The following is a 16,020-nucleotide window of genomic DNA, read 5'->3' as shown; positions in this document are numbered from 1 at the left end:
ACACATTGAGTTTATCTTGTTTCCTTACATTCTTATAACGTTCTTCTGAGGACGGGTTCCCCTCGGCATCGCTTCCAGTAGCCGCGGTAATAATAGCTGTACAGCTAGCGTGTCTTCCTTTTTTCTTGGGTGCTATATGGCCGCATTGGTAGGGAAAAGTAAGGGAACGTGCGGAATTCGATGACGCCCCCGAAAAAAATAAGGCTCCGATCGGACCGAGCATCAAACGCGCTCCTCACATAACCCTCCCACTCATTCTCACCCACATTTCTATTTCATCCGACGCACCCCACCCCTTCCAATCTACCCTCCTTTACTCCCCCTATCCCGTCGACTCCTTGGACTTCTTTTTCCCAAACCATTCTTCCACCCAAAGCCCAGTCTCCACACCCCTACCCAATCTCCATGCCCCCAAAGCACTTCTGCACTCCTATCCCGAAATATATTCTGGAGGACTGTGCTCTGGAAACCTTTCCAAATGTATATGTCCTCTCCTCCTTTCCGCGGGCTCGCTTTGGTCCTTTCTTCTGCCAAACTTCCCGATATCTCCTCGCGCACCCCAGCCATAGTCTCTGCCTACTTTCCCTTCCTGTCTTTCCCGAAAGTCCGCACGCACACGCAATGGCACATTTTTGCCCTTTTTTCAATACCATTCCATTTAACATTTGAATTCAGTTGGTTGTGAAGGTTGGTGAAACGAAGTTGGAGAATTGAGGGGAGAGGGGTAAGGAGAGGGAGTGGATTTTGGGGAAAAAAGAGGCTCAGAAAGAAATGGGTAAAACGGAATGGATAAAAGGTGCTGCACAAACACTCGCCCGCACATGAGAGAGGGTGAGAGGATGGGGAAAGAGGATGAGGGAGGAGGGAGAGGGAGGGGAGGAGGAAGAGGGAAATTTGAATGGGATGGAACGAGGAGATGCATCGGGACGAGGGGATTTGGGGGGGGGGAAGCGGAGGGGGTTGATAGGGGAATAAGGAATTTTGGCTGAGGGTGGGTGGGTCGGGGACGGAATAAAAAACAGTCAAATCCCCGGATCCAATCAGTTGAGTTGGCAACACTGCTTATCTCGGTGATTCCCGGTCGACTGCGTTTTGGCTGACCCCACCCCTGACTGTCTCGTCCCCTCTCCCCCCGCCACCGTACCTCCCCCAATCTCCATCACCCTCTTCCTTCCACATCCGTCCGCCTCCGCCCCACTCCATCCCTCTCTCTTTTCCTCCCTCATCCCTCTTTCTCCCCACCTCCTTCCTATGCCATTCCCGTTTCACTTTCAATTCTGCGCTGAGCATGATTGCAGAAACCCTATATGACAACTGCGTGCTGAGAGGTTTGAGAAAAAAAAACTAAGCTCGGAACCCAACCTTCGTTTCCGAGTGACGTTTACCCTTTCAGTATCTGACTGTATTTGGCATTCGCTATTTCTATGTAGCTTTGCATCGCTGTTGCACAGGGCAAAAAATCTGCCAATTTGGTTGCATTTGCCGGCCTAAAAGTTCTAAACAGCAACGAAGGGAAGAATTCAAGTGAAATTTCGACTCTGGTATTCCTGCTGAAGTCACAAGTAAGACTTGCTTCAAGGAATACTTATTCTTGAAGGGATATATGGCTGCGCCATAATTACTAAAATAGCAGTAAATTAGGTTTTCGATTGTTTATGAGCATATAAGTAAGATTGGAAATGGAGAAACTATAGCAAAAAAGTATGCTACAAGTCATCGCATAAATATTTGCGTAAAATAATAGCAGGAGAAAACTTTTATGATCCATTCTGGAAAATAAAGATTCACGCACCTCATTTAAATGGTAAATATTTAATTTGTTTATATTCAATCTATTAATAATAATTTTTTAAAGTTTTATTTGATCACTCGTGGTTGAAAAGATACAAAATCTAGGTCACCTAAATCAATAATATTGATTACTCTCCTACCTCTACGAAAAAAGATTGGACTCAATTAACATATAATTTTCTTAAAAACTTGCATCAACAGGGCGAAAGACAACTTTTAATTGAAGAATTATATCTGGATGATAAAAATAGGAAATGCATAACTACTCTGCCGTATTAAAGCAATGAAATACATGAAATTCTAGTTTCACCTCACCTAAGCACACGTCCTTGGAAGCGGCACAAAAGTCCTACGGTTAATTTCCCAGGAAAATATGAAAAATAATAATTGGAAATAGACCTACGAAGTACACTCCCAAAATGTACGCAATCATGAGTACATGAGACAAAGAAGAAGAAGAGTCCTTATAGAAAAGAAACACGCATTGATCTCTGATTCAAAACTCTTTTTTTCTTTGAAAGAAACGAGGAATGAATAAGATTTTGATCCCTTTTGACATCTCTGGTAGCCCTTCTGTCTCTTAGATTCCGATCAGGCGTACCTTTTCATTTGATTTATCATAATTTGAATCACCAAGACTTGATCCACATCCAAGCTTGATGAAGAATATGCATCTGCTAACTTTGGGCGAAAAGAGAACCACGCTAATGAATCTCACCAAATAATATATAGTATATGTAGTTGATCCCTTTTCTTTCGCAATATTCACTCTCGAGAGCTGTTTTGCTGAAGTCATAGCCCATTTCTTCTAAGTGAATAATATTTATAAATCAAAGTAATACGATATTATTAATATCGTATATTAATGAACAAAATTAGTTGAAAAAGAAAAAAAATCATATTTTTCAAAATAAATAATCAAAGTTTTCAAAATAAAATATGGAAGTTCCTGAATTAAAATCATAGTGGCGTATAAAATTGGAAAACCTCACATTAAGAAATACTCAGTATTTCAAAAGAAACTTTTACGTTACAGGAACGGAGATAGCTGATGGAGATGCAATTCCACTTCATTGCTGATGGAGAACACTTCACGAGGTAAAGAAATTGGATGTAACTTTTCTTAAATTAAATTAAAACGATTTGCATTAAGAATTTGCCTCACTGTAGATTCATGCTACTTTCTAAATCGCAACAAAAAAATAATTTTTAGGTTCCGGTCGGGAAACACGCACAAAACCAAATCCCTCTCAGCATTTTGTTGAGATTTTATTTAAAAGGGTCATCTATTTGGATCTTTTGGATCGATATGTCCTAGAAACGTGATCTCCAACTTTTGCAGTTGCCTGACTTTCTAATAATCCATTCTATTACTCCCGTAAACGACTGGAGAAACTGAAAAATCAGTGTCAAAAAAAATAAGTAAGCAATATAATTATGATACAAATGCTTCAAATGCTCATTATAAACCTAATTTTTACTTACAAAATGACCATTTTTATGGAAAAAATGTACTTATGACTGTTTATCCATAAAATAATCATAAAAATAAATGACCGCTCTTTTCACAAATTAGTAAAATATATCGTTAGACGTTTAAAGTCGTTGCTCACTGCCATTATATTTTCCCCTGTCCGTATTCATGGATTCAAATTAAATATATATAGGCTGAATAAGCCTTTGAGGGAAAAGGTGTAGCACCCGAATCTATGGATGAGTTTTCTGGGGTAAACTCCGAGAAAAAAACATCATTTTACCCCGTAAAAAGGCAAATGTGCAAGTTTGATTGCAAAAATTGAGTATGCAATTTTTTTCGTTGATAACACAAGCATACCGAAATGAGAAAATTTACATTTATTCATAATTTTTCCTCATCTTGTGTAACTTTCATATCGTGCTAGCGTTATATATCACCACATTATTTATTTATCCAAAGTTAAACAGCCTTTTCTTTATTTATATTTGACCGAATTTTCTCTATCATGCCAGTATACAACTACATGTAAATGTTTACCTATTAACCATATTCCTCCCAAACTTGACCTGTATTACGTATCCTAAAATAAGACATCTTGGTTTTCTTGGAATTTCATCAATGGTTCGCCAGAGATTTTAAGGAATAATTACATTACATCCTGCTGGCATAAAAAACCAAACACACAGTAATCAACCCGAAGGTCGGTTTGGAAGGTGATGGTAGAGTTCACCCAGTACCGTGCCCGACGGCGTGTGAAATTCACACATCAGGGTAGGGGGATCAGTTCCTTTCACTATGCGGGTTATGGTTTCTCAGGAGCTGAGGGTGCCCAGAGAGGCTTGCCCGGGAATCGAACCCGGGCTCACCGGTCAGTAGTCCAACGCCCTGGACTACCGCGACTCACTGCTACAACTACATTGATCAAATGCTCATCAAAGTTTTTTCTTCAAGGTACAAAAATTTGGAGGAAGAATGAGTAATTATTTTATCATTAAACTAATGAAAAAGTGACGCTTTCTGTATATTAACTTTCAAGATGACACCATCCATGAGCGTTGTGATAAAGCACCATTTTCTTTTCCCAGAGAACAGATATCCATACAGGGTCACACCCAAAAGTGGTAGGACTGATTTTTTTACAAGAATTTTATTGACGATATACTTACATCGACTTAATAATCTTCAAAGTATGCTCCTTGAGCTGCTACACACTTAGTATAACGTTGCTCCCATTCCCCGTACGCCCGCTGGAAATTTTCTTTTGGGATGCCGTTGATGACCCTCGTCGAAGCCTCTTGAAAGGTCTTTTCATCAGGAGGAAGAAGAAGAAGAAGTCCGGTGGTGCCAGATCGGGAGGATAGGGCGGGTGCGGCAACGTGTCAACGCCGTATTTGGCCAGGAACACGCGTTGCCTGTTGGTCGACACTCAGTATTTTCGGCACCATCTTGGCGCACACCTTGCGCATGGCCAAATCCTGTGAAATAATGCGTTGGACGTTGGATGTAGACAGACCCAACTGGTCTGCAATTTCTTCACTGGTTAAGCGTCGGTCTGTGTTCAGCAGTGTCCTCACTCTGTCCACATTCGTGTCGGTTCTTGCCGTCGACGGCCGTCCGGAGCGATGGTCGTCTTCAACGAGCTCCCTACCCTCATTAAATAACGTGCCTCTCAAATACTGTGGAACGGCTTAAGGCAGTGTCCCCATAAGCCTGCTTGATCATATCGAGGGTCTCAGTTGCCGTCTTCCCGAGTTTCGCACAAAACTTCACGGAATAACGTTGCTCTAAATTCAGATTCATTGTGTTTTTCGACGCGGACAAAAAACTTGCTTCACTAAAAACGGTGTCCTCACTCAACGACAGCCCGCAGGCGACTGAGGTTGGTGTCGGTCTGTTGCTAAGAGCCCCCTCCACCTTACCCTGCCAGGCATACCCCCCTCCACCGCTCCGTTCGCGCCAGAGACAATCAGTCCTACCACTTTTGGGTGCGACCCTGTATATATAAATATATTATTCAAATTAGTTACAAATACATTCTTTTAAATTTTGGTGAGTACATGCGACTGGGAAAATGAAGATGGTGAAAGTATAAGGTTAGGCGGATAATATCGTAGCGTCATTCACGCTGATCCCAAGTCCGCAGCAAAATGTGTTCCACTTAACTTTCCGATGGGAAACTTTATGAAGAGGGCAATACGCTTACCATAGAGTGCAATATTTTGAGCACAATATATTTAAGCTCCGAAAGAAACACTTAGAAACCAATATTAAAATAATTTTTACATACCAAGCATCGTTTAAGGAAGCTTAGTGACCTCGTAGGGAGTTTTTCAATAGGCAGCTTCCGTTATCACCTTTTCTCGTTCAGAACCATTTATTGACCAGCGGTTCATCAGCTGAAATAAATCAAATTTTTGTTAGTGAAAATGCAATTTAACTCTACGCAGGTTTTTACAAATTGTGACTTCATAAAAATTTAATTTCCTTGTTTAAAAATGATGTGTGGTTGACAGACGCAAATAGAGTTCCGTGAACATTTTTATAAGAGCCTTGGATAAGTATTACTAGTAAATTTAGCCGTGATAAGATTAGAAAATATGCTTCAAAAAATTCCATTGACACAAAATGACTGACTACCAGTTGCAACGGTAATCTTCCTCTTTTTTATAATGTCACCATTTATCATACCCTAATCAATGAGATGAGGAGCTATATATATATCCCACCTGAAAAAACCAACCTTCTTGACAAATACCCTGGATTGGGTGGTGAGAATGTTTGTAAGCTGGAAGCAAGTCATCAAGACTTCACAAAATACGAAGGTAGAAGTACGGCGATATTATTTTCCACGCCTTAGGATGTGGCATCAAAATCACTCCTGACGTTTGTTTCTACGTGTGTGGATTATATGGACGCTTTGGGATCAAATATGGGAGTCATAATTAAATGCTCTATCTTAACTCATCGTTATAATGATTTGTCTTGTACTGACGTAACGTTAGACACTTGAATATAATGAATATGATATAAACCAAGGAACAGATAAACGAGCCGCAGTTTGAGGCCTGCTGGCATCAAACTGTGATGCAAAGGATTTCTTCTATTCGAAAATCATAGTTTACTTATCAGGGGACTCCTCATTTACTTATCGATGACCTAGATTGGATAGGTGGATCATGTGAAGCCGGAATAAATGCCAAGTAACTTCTGGATAATGTTCGTTCGAAGGTTTCCGCGGCGATGAGTAGGTGATTTCCACATTTTTCGGGCTGCGTCCGCGTATGTCGTTTAAATGTACAACAGTTTCGCCAGCTATCCTGCTGGCGTCCTCAGGTCAAGGATGAAAAGAAGCTTGTTGTCCCGTCTTATATAGGAAAAATCCGGCGCCAATACCGGGAAATTTCTTGGCCAATCAGGGAACGTCCTCATATTTGCGCGTCATATATATATAAGCGCGTTTTCCTATATAAGACGGGACAACAAGCTTCTTTTCATCCTTGACCTGAGGACGCCAGCAGGATAGCTGGCGAAACTGTTGTACATTTAAACGACATACGCGGACGCAGCCCGAAAAATGTGGAAATCAACTTCTGGATAGTTAATGCGGGATTTTTGCGGTGGGAAGGGTGGGTAGTAGGGGATAGGAATGGGGTGATGAATATTAAAACGAAGCATTTTGGGGCACGATGAAGCTGGACGAAGACGGGTGGGTGGCTAGAAGAGAGGGAGGCGGAGACGTTGAGTTGATTATGCTCCCTGTGGGGCCCACCGATGATACCATAAGATATCTGATATACGAAATGAACGTTCGAGCCAAGGAGATGTTTTGAAGGGGAGGAGGGGATCTTCTGGCGTCAGTCAGTTGCTTAGCAACGGATACAACCTCTTACAACGGATAAGGAAAAGGGGCCGCAGGGGAACGTAAAAGCCGAGACGGAGGATACTGAGGATGGGAGGGTGAGGTGATCTGGGGGAATAAAGTCTAAACGGGGAGGATGAAAAGGGGAAACAGGGGGGACCGACCTACGGAGGCTGACTGTGAGAGGGAAATGAATGAGATGAAAATCTTTTCCAGAATTCTCCCACGGTTGACTCTGCGAAATTAATTTTTATGGAAATACACATTTTTAGTTCGGAGATGCTGAGATATGGGAAAATCCCAGGAACTAGAGTGTATGAATGAAGTATATTCGCCAGGTATACGTTATCACAACCCAAAGTGAGTTCCCTGGGACTAGAAAACATTGATCTCATTCACAAAATCACGAGTATTTGGCATTATAAAGGGAGTAAGGGAGTGACATTTGAAAAGCAAGCGGTACGCCTAATGCGATATGGTTGAAATTGAACAGAAAGTAACCCATGAGCTATAACTACAATATTTATAAATGTTAACTCGCAGGATGTGAGCTTGGCTTCAGCTGAATCTATAAGGCAAAACCTGGTAAGGAGACTGATTGATGGAAAAACATATGGTTCTGTTTCTTCAAATTAATGAAATAGGAGTGAATTATAAATTCGGTGATATTTATTGGAGTAATATCTAACTTGTACGCAAGAATTTATGGACGCATTGACCTAAATACTACTATGCATACAAAATTCTCAAAAGAGGCCATTTTGTCTCCACTTTGCATTAAATTCTTTGGCGTTCATGTCGCCATCCTCCTTCAACATTAGCACGCGTATCATCATATATTTCCAATTGTGCAAGTATTCAAACACCTGGAGACCTTCCATGCTCGAAATTGGTACGTGATGTAAATTACTAAACTAAAGAGCTTGCACGCAAAGTGGTATTCATAACTCAATGGATTATAACACATTCCCATTTTCTCACCAATTATGGCCAAAATATTTCACCGTTTGCTCATTTCTTCAATTAATTATAACAATTATTTGTAATATTCATTTAAAGAACATGCATGCAATTAAATATATAAATTTTATGCTTTTACGGTTTTTTCGATAGATCAATGGTTAGAGCATGAATGTCCATGAGTCACAGTCAAGGAAACTGGTTTACGCTCGATTCACGTGATCTGCTCGATTCTACCTTCCCCACCATTCCTGTGTTCCTCTTTTATGTGCGTCCGTATCCTTTCTGTTTTCCTGAAATCTGTAACCATGTGAATACTTATATCGTATATATAAACGATGTAAATATTCAAACATATATATTATTATTATTAGGTAATCTACCGGTTAACGTAGGTTTTTGGATGGACACAACTACCAAACCAACATTTTATTACTCCTAACAAAACACGAAATCCATCATCCTAATCTATGTCAGGTCCCTCTTCATCTCTGAGTACTTTCTTCCTCCCTTCATTCCGTCCAACATCCCTATCCTCTTCCTTCCCTTTCTTCGTTTGCCCAACACTATCCCCTCAATTACAGTCTTCAACATCCCACTGCCAGCCAATATCCCCTTCATCCATTTTTCCTGCCCCCATAGGATTTCTCCCAACAAACCCCTCTCTTCTCCCACCATACCAAGTACTTCCTCATTTGTTTTCTTCTGGGTCCATTATTCTCCACGCCCAAATTTCAAAAGCCTCTAGTCGACGTCTATCCTCCTGCTTCAATGACAACGTTTCCGGGCCGTACATAGCTACGCTCCATATCAATGTTTTTACGGGTCTTTTCTTAATATCGTTACTCAACGTCCCTCTCATCAACTCCCTCCCCCTTTTGAAAGCCTCTTTGCCTAGCGCAATTCTTCTCCTTACGTCCTTACTACTTTGACCGTGTTGGTCCAAAACACTACCGAGATACGTTAACTGTTCTACCTGCTCTAGTTTTTGCCCTCCTATTTTAATGTTTAGCTTAGCCTTTTTTCTAAAAAATCGCATAACCTTTGTTTTATCAATATTGATTCTCATCCCATACTTGTCGCACTGAATTTCCAATTCACTCAGCAATGCTTGCAACCCCCTGGGTGACTGACAAACTAATGCTTGGTCATCAACGAACCTAACTGATTTAACGAATTCCCCGCCCTCTTTAATTCCTACCTCCAGTTCTTTCCATGCCTCTTTAATCATATACACACACACACACACACACACACATGTGTGTGTGTGTGTGTATATATATATATATATATATATATATATATATATATGTATATAGGATATATGTTTATAGGATATATGTATATAGGATATATGTATATAGGATATATATATATATGTGTGTATATATATATATGTATATGTGTGTGTGTATGTTTGTGTATATGTTTGTGTATATGTGTGTTTGTGTGCGAAGTTCCGTGCTTCAAATAAGAGACAGGGGCTCCCAGGCCTGGTTGATTTTAAGCCATCGTCCAATTTCGACGGGCGTTTAAGTGAGACGGAGGGGCAATTTAGGAATAAACGTGATGTGAAATGATTGTTTTTACCAACAGAGTTTGCGTATTAATTGTATGGTTTGCTGGGATCCGGGGAAAAAGGGGTATTTAGTTCAGGTGGCTCCCCTTAACCTTACTGAATGTAGATTTTATTGCGACAACATCCCTAAAATGGCCACTCTGCTATGGCCAGACGCATTTGTAGCCGCCTCATTAATGAATAGTCACTGCGCGGACCACCTTTCGTCTGGCTCTTACCTTTCAACCCATCTGGCAGGGGTGACTCTGCCAGAAGATATAATTGCCCCTGCTAGGATTGCTCTAGAGGTCATCAAAACCCATAAACCCCTCCACTACCTCCGTAAAATATTTTGTCCATGGGGAGGGATATGAAATCTTCCGGTCAAATTCGTCCCTCATTAGCCCTTAAAATCCCTTTCTCAGATGTTTTCCTAAACCTTTAAGTACTTCCGCGGGATTGTTGTTTACCCTGACGACGTTATTGGAGTTCAATTCTCTTAAGGCTCTCTATATCTCGCCATTGAGTAATCCTGGACCCAGTCTATCACGTCGTATTCCTTTTTGGTGTCTAAACTTGCTGATCTAATATGCCTTGTAGTATAGTAGTATACCTAAGGTATACAGATATAAGTCATATTCTATTTCTATATCTAAATTAAGAGGCTTAATTCCCACATAGCTATTTTATGTATTACTTCCATCCCTCTTGAAATTTTTCTGGCTCCATCAATAATTTTCCTAAAGCATCTTTATTATTGTAGAAGGATTTTCCCTTCTTAATTCCTTAAAGTCCTTTCACCTTACTGCAGATAGCACCAATTTTACCCTTCTCTTTTATTATTTCCGTAGCCTTGTACATTATGTTCAACTACGCCCTTTTGACCCTTTAAATTGCTTGCCTTAGTTAATTATTCTTATAAGCTAATGTACCTTTTAAATAATTAATCAACTCTTGGACAGTTCTCATTCAAATATATTATTAAGTACGTCCAATCCATTTCCTCGATCTGTCTTCCTAATCATCTCTTCTGTAAACAATAGTTTCTTCGCATACTCTTCCTCTGGTTTTATTAGTAGCTTCAACGTAACCTTTTTGATATGTTACCACTATTCTCCTGTTGAACCCGTGTCCATGTCGTTATACGTAATTTTCTCTACAGTCTGCTGATAAGTGCTTTTTTCTTATCATCACAGTTATTGCTTCTAAGTGTCCATTGCTTCTCATTCCTGTTTCATTCTCTTGAATCTGACGCTATATTTAATCAATTTACACACTGCTCCGATCCCCAGGGTCATACCTTGTTCCTAACCCGCAGTTCCCTATCAGAAAATTCTTTCCCCTACAATCGACCCCTAAACCCCGGCCACTATAAATGTTTTCCTTCTAGAAACATCCGGCATTATTTCCTATAATTTACTATGTACTCTATTAAATCTTCCTCCATTTTTGTGCGACAAGAAGACCTTTACGTAAAATGATCATATTCATTGGGTCTCAGTCTTTGACTAGGTCTTTGGGAAGACGCAGTGCAAGGTTATGGAAAGTATGCAGAAGTGTGAAATTAGTGCGCTATACAAGAAGGTTAAAACACTATCGGGGAGTAGGAAGGGAAGATATGTGCTAACAGGTAGATATAAGTCAGGTAAGATAATAGTTGAAACAGAAATGATCCCAGACAGATATATTATTATATGTACATAGAATATATATTATTAGTATAAATATTACTAGTATTAATATTTTTTAAGGTGATCTACCGGTTAAGGTAGGTTTTTGGATGGACACAACTACCAAACCAACATTTTATTACTCCTAACAAAACACGAAATCCATCATCCTAATCTATGTCAGGTCCCTCTTCATCTCTGAGTACTTTCTTCCTCCCTTCATTCCGTCCAACATCCCTATCCTGTTCCTTCCCTTTCCTCTTTTGCCCAACATTCTCCCCTCTATCACAGTCTTCAACATCCCACTGCCGGTCAACACCCCCTTCATCCACTTTTCCTGCCTCCATAGGATTGCTCCCAACAAACCCCTCTCTTCGCCCACCACACCAAGTACTTCTTCATTTGTTTTCTTCTCTGTCCATTTCACCTTCTCCATTCTTCTCCAGACTCACATTTCAAAAGCCTCCAATCTACGTCTATCCTCCTGCTTCAATGACCACGTTTCCGCGCCGTACATAGCTACCTTCCACATCAAAGTTTTTACGAGTCTTTTCTTAACATCCTTACTCAACGTCCCGGCATCAACTCCCTCCTCCTTGTGAAAGCCCCTTTTCCCAGCGCAATTCTCCTCCTTACGACCCTACTACTTTGACTGTGTTGGTCCAAAACACTACCGAGATAAGTAAATTGTTCTACCTGCTCTGGTTTTTGCCCTCCTATTCTAATGTAAAGCTTGGCCTTTTTCTTTCTAGAAAATCGCATAACCTTTGTTTTAATAATATTGATTATCATCCCATACCTGTCGCATTGAATTTCCAATTCACTCAGCAATGCTTGCAGCCCCTTGGCTGACTGACAAACTAAAGCTTTGTCATCAGCAAACCTAACTGATTTTATGAATTCCCCGCCCACTTTCATTCCTACATCCAGTTATTCCCATGCCTCTTTAATCATTTCCTCTGCATACAGGTTGAACAGCAACGGTGATAATGGGCAACCCTGCCTTACACCTCTTCCTAACACTGCCCAACCGGACTCCCCGTTCCCCACCCGCACCTGAGCAGTCTGAGACATGTACAGGTTACGGATTAGCCTCCTTTCCCTCCAATCTATTCCTATTTTCTGCAATATACTCATTAGTTTTTCCCAATTCACTCTATCAAACGCTTTTTCGAAATCTACGAAACAGGCAAATACCTCCTGGTTGTGTTCTATATTCCTCTCGATTAATAATCTCATTACTGCAATGGCATCACGCGTACCTCTCCCCTTCCTAAACCCAAACTGATCATCCCCTAAGTAATCATTTACCCTACTCTCTATCCTTTTGTTTATGATCCTAAGAACAACTTTAGCTGCGTGAGATATCAAACTTATTGTCCTATAGTCCTCACATAATGTGGCCTTTAGCTTTTTCGGAATAGGAACTAAAACTGATCTCACAAAGTCTTCCGGCCAGATTCCCTCCTCATAAATACTACGGATCAACCGATATAGGCTCTTACTCCCACACTTTCCTAAGCATTTTAAAAGTTCCACGGGAATGTTATCCACCCCCACGGCCTTATTTAGTTTCATCTCCCTTAATGCCCTTTCTATCTCATTGTCTAGTATGCCTGGACCTAAGCTGTCTTCCTCTACGTCATTTTCTTTTTCAATGTCTAACTTTGTTGGTCTAAGCTCCTTACTATACAGTTCTTCTATATACTCCTTCCATCTCTCTTGGATCTTTCCCGCGCCAATTATTACCTTAACCGCCTTATCTCTAACTGTTAGCAGAGCTCTTCCTTTCTTACTTCCCGATAACGATTTAACTTTGCTGTACAGCGCACCGATTTCACCCTTCCTCTGCAAACTTTCCATATCCTCGCACTGTGTCTTCCACCATGCTTCCTTTGCTTTATTTGTTGCCCGGATCAATTTATTGTTCAATTCTTTGTACTTCATTTTTCTTAATTCTGTATTTATATCCTTCTATTTTCGCCGCTCATCCATCTTTGCAATCATATCATCCGTGGTCCATGGTTTCCTATTCCATTTAGCGTTAACGGTTCCAATAGTGTCTTTTGCGGCTTTAGACAACCCTTTCTTGATCATTTCCCAATTTTCTTCGATAGTACCAAGCTCTTTACCATCCTCCATGATTTTCTCTACCGCCTGTTTGTATTCCTTCCTTTTCAACCCATTTAATGCTTCTACATTCCATTTTCTAACTCGCCGCCCCATGCCTTATCTTTTTGAAACGTACGCTGCATTTCATAACAACTAAATTGTGGTCTGAGTCCGCATCCGCTCCCGGGAAGCTGTGCGAATGTATCTCACTGTTCCTAAACCTGTGTCTAACCAGGATATAATCTAGCTGATATCTTCCTGAGTCACCTGGCATTTTCCATGTATACCTGCGTCTTTTGTGGTGTCTAAACCAAGTGTTGGTGATGACTAACACCTGTCTCCTGCAAAACTCAACTGCTTTCTCCCCGCGGTCATTCCTCGTGCCTAAACCGTAGTCCCCGACCTCGTCACCATCTCTTCCTTCACCTACCGTCGCATTCCAATCCCCCATCATTATCAAATGTTTCCCTGCAGGGACACACGCGATTATGTCCTCTAACTGATCGTATATCCTATCGACCTCTTCCTCCTTATGGTTGCTCGGTGGCATGTATACCTGAATAATAACCAAGTTCGTCGGTTCTGCTTTTATCTCTACTAGTAGTATTCTATCCGTTACCTGCTCTATATTGACTACGCTTCTTCCTACCTCTTCATTTAATACTATGGCAACCCCTCGTTGGCTCTCGTCCCCACCGCTGTATATTATTCTATACTTTTCACTCCAGTAATCCCCGCTATCTTTCCATCTCACCTCGCATAGACCTAAAATATCTATATTTCGCCTTTCCATCTCCCGCTTAACATTCTCTAATTTCCCTACCCTCATCATTGTCCTAACATTCCACGTTCCTATTCTAACTAATTTGGTCTTCTTCTCCTGCGTCTTCTGTCCTGCTGCTGCTGGTTTTCCCTTGCAAGGGTTTCGTGGGATGACGACCGCGGAAGCCTTGCCTCCCCCGCTGCCGGGCACGACACACGGCCGATTGGGCCGAGCCCCGTGGTTGCCAGGACTCAAAATCTCTGTATAGTCCATCATGTTTTTTCTGGGAATGGTAATTGAGGTGGTTTCCCGTTGCCTTCCTCAAAAGTGTTTTTAACGTGACACCATTACTTACTGGCCGCCCCACTGGGGTCAGACGCCATTGCAGCCGCCTCACTGAGGAACAGACGCTGCATGGACTACCTTTCGTCTGGCTCCTAGCCTTCGACCTACTATATCTAGCATGGGTGACCCTACCAGGAGCAATTTTTATTACTCCCGCCAGCACAGCTCTAGGGGTCATCGGAACGCACAAGCCCTTCCACCACGTCAAGGTTGTAGTCCGGGGAGGGGGTATTAATATTGCTAGTATTAATATTACTATTATTAGTGTTAATATATATAAGTATATTAAATATAAGTATATATTAGTATCAATATATTTATACATATAGGTGTAAGGCAGTCTTGCCCATTATCACCATTGCTGTTCAACATATATGTGGTGGACATGGTTAAAGATGCATAGGAAGAGAACTGGTGATAGGAATGAAAATCGGAGGGAAATTCGTAAAATCTGTTAGTTTTGCTGATGACCAAGTTCTAGTATTCCAGTCAGCCAAGGGGTTTAAAGCATAGCTGAGTGAATTGGAAATGCAGTGCGACAAGTATGGGATGATAATCCATATTGATAAAACAAAGGTTATGCGATTTCCCAGAAAGAAAAAGGCTAAGCTAAACATTAAAATAGGAGGGCAAAAACTAGAGCAGGTAGAACAGTTTACGTATCTCTGAAGTGTTTTGGACCAGCATGGTCAATGTAGTAGGGCCGTAAGGAGAAGAATTGCGCTAGGCAAAGAGGCTTTCACAAGGAGGAGGGACGTTGAGTAAGGATATTAAGAAAAGAATCGTAAAAACTTTGATATGGAGCGTAGCTATGTACGGGGCGGAAACGTGGTTATTGAAGCAGGAGGATAGACGTAGATTGGAGGCTTTTGAAATGTGGGTCTGGAGAAGAATGGAGAAGGTGAAATGGACAGAGAAGAAAACAAATGAGGAAGTACTTGGTGTGGTGGGCGAAGAGAGGGGTTTGTTGGGAGCAAACCTATGGAGGCAGGAAAGGTGGATGGGGAGGGTGTTGACCGGCAGTGGGATGTTGAAGACTGTGATAGAGGGGAGAATGTTGGGCAAAAGAGGAAAGGGAAGGAACAGGATAGGGATGTTGGATGGAATGAAGGGAGGAAATAAATACACAGAGATGAAGAGGAACTTGATGCATAGTAGGTTTCTGAATTGTGTTTTATTAGGAGTCACAGAAATTGGTAGAGTTGTCCATCCAAAACCTACCTTAACCAGTGGGATACTGAAAATTGTGATAGAGGGGAGAATGTTAGGCAATCAAGGAAAGAGCAAAAACAGGAGAGTGATGCTGAGGGGGTGAAGGGAGGAAGGTATTACACCGAGTTGAAGTGGGACTTGATGTAGGATAGGGAGCTGTATTGTATTTTTTTAGAAGTAGCAAAATATTTTTTAGTGTAGTTCTGTCCATCCAAAATTATCTGAACCGGTAGATAACTCAAAAATATTGATAATAAATCATTAAAATTTACT

Source organism: Hetaerina americana, unplaced genomic scaffold (genome assembly GCF_022747635.1).
Source record: "Hetaerina americana unplaced genomic scaffold, ioHetAmer1.1.p SCAF_7, whole genome shotgun sequence".
In the NCBI taxonomy this organism is placed as follows: Eukaryota; Metazoa; Arthropoda; class Insecta; order Odonata; family Calopterygidae; genus Hetaerina; species Hetaerina americana.
Note: the sequence above shows the minus strand (reverse complement) of the source record.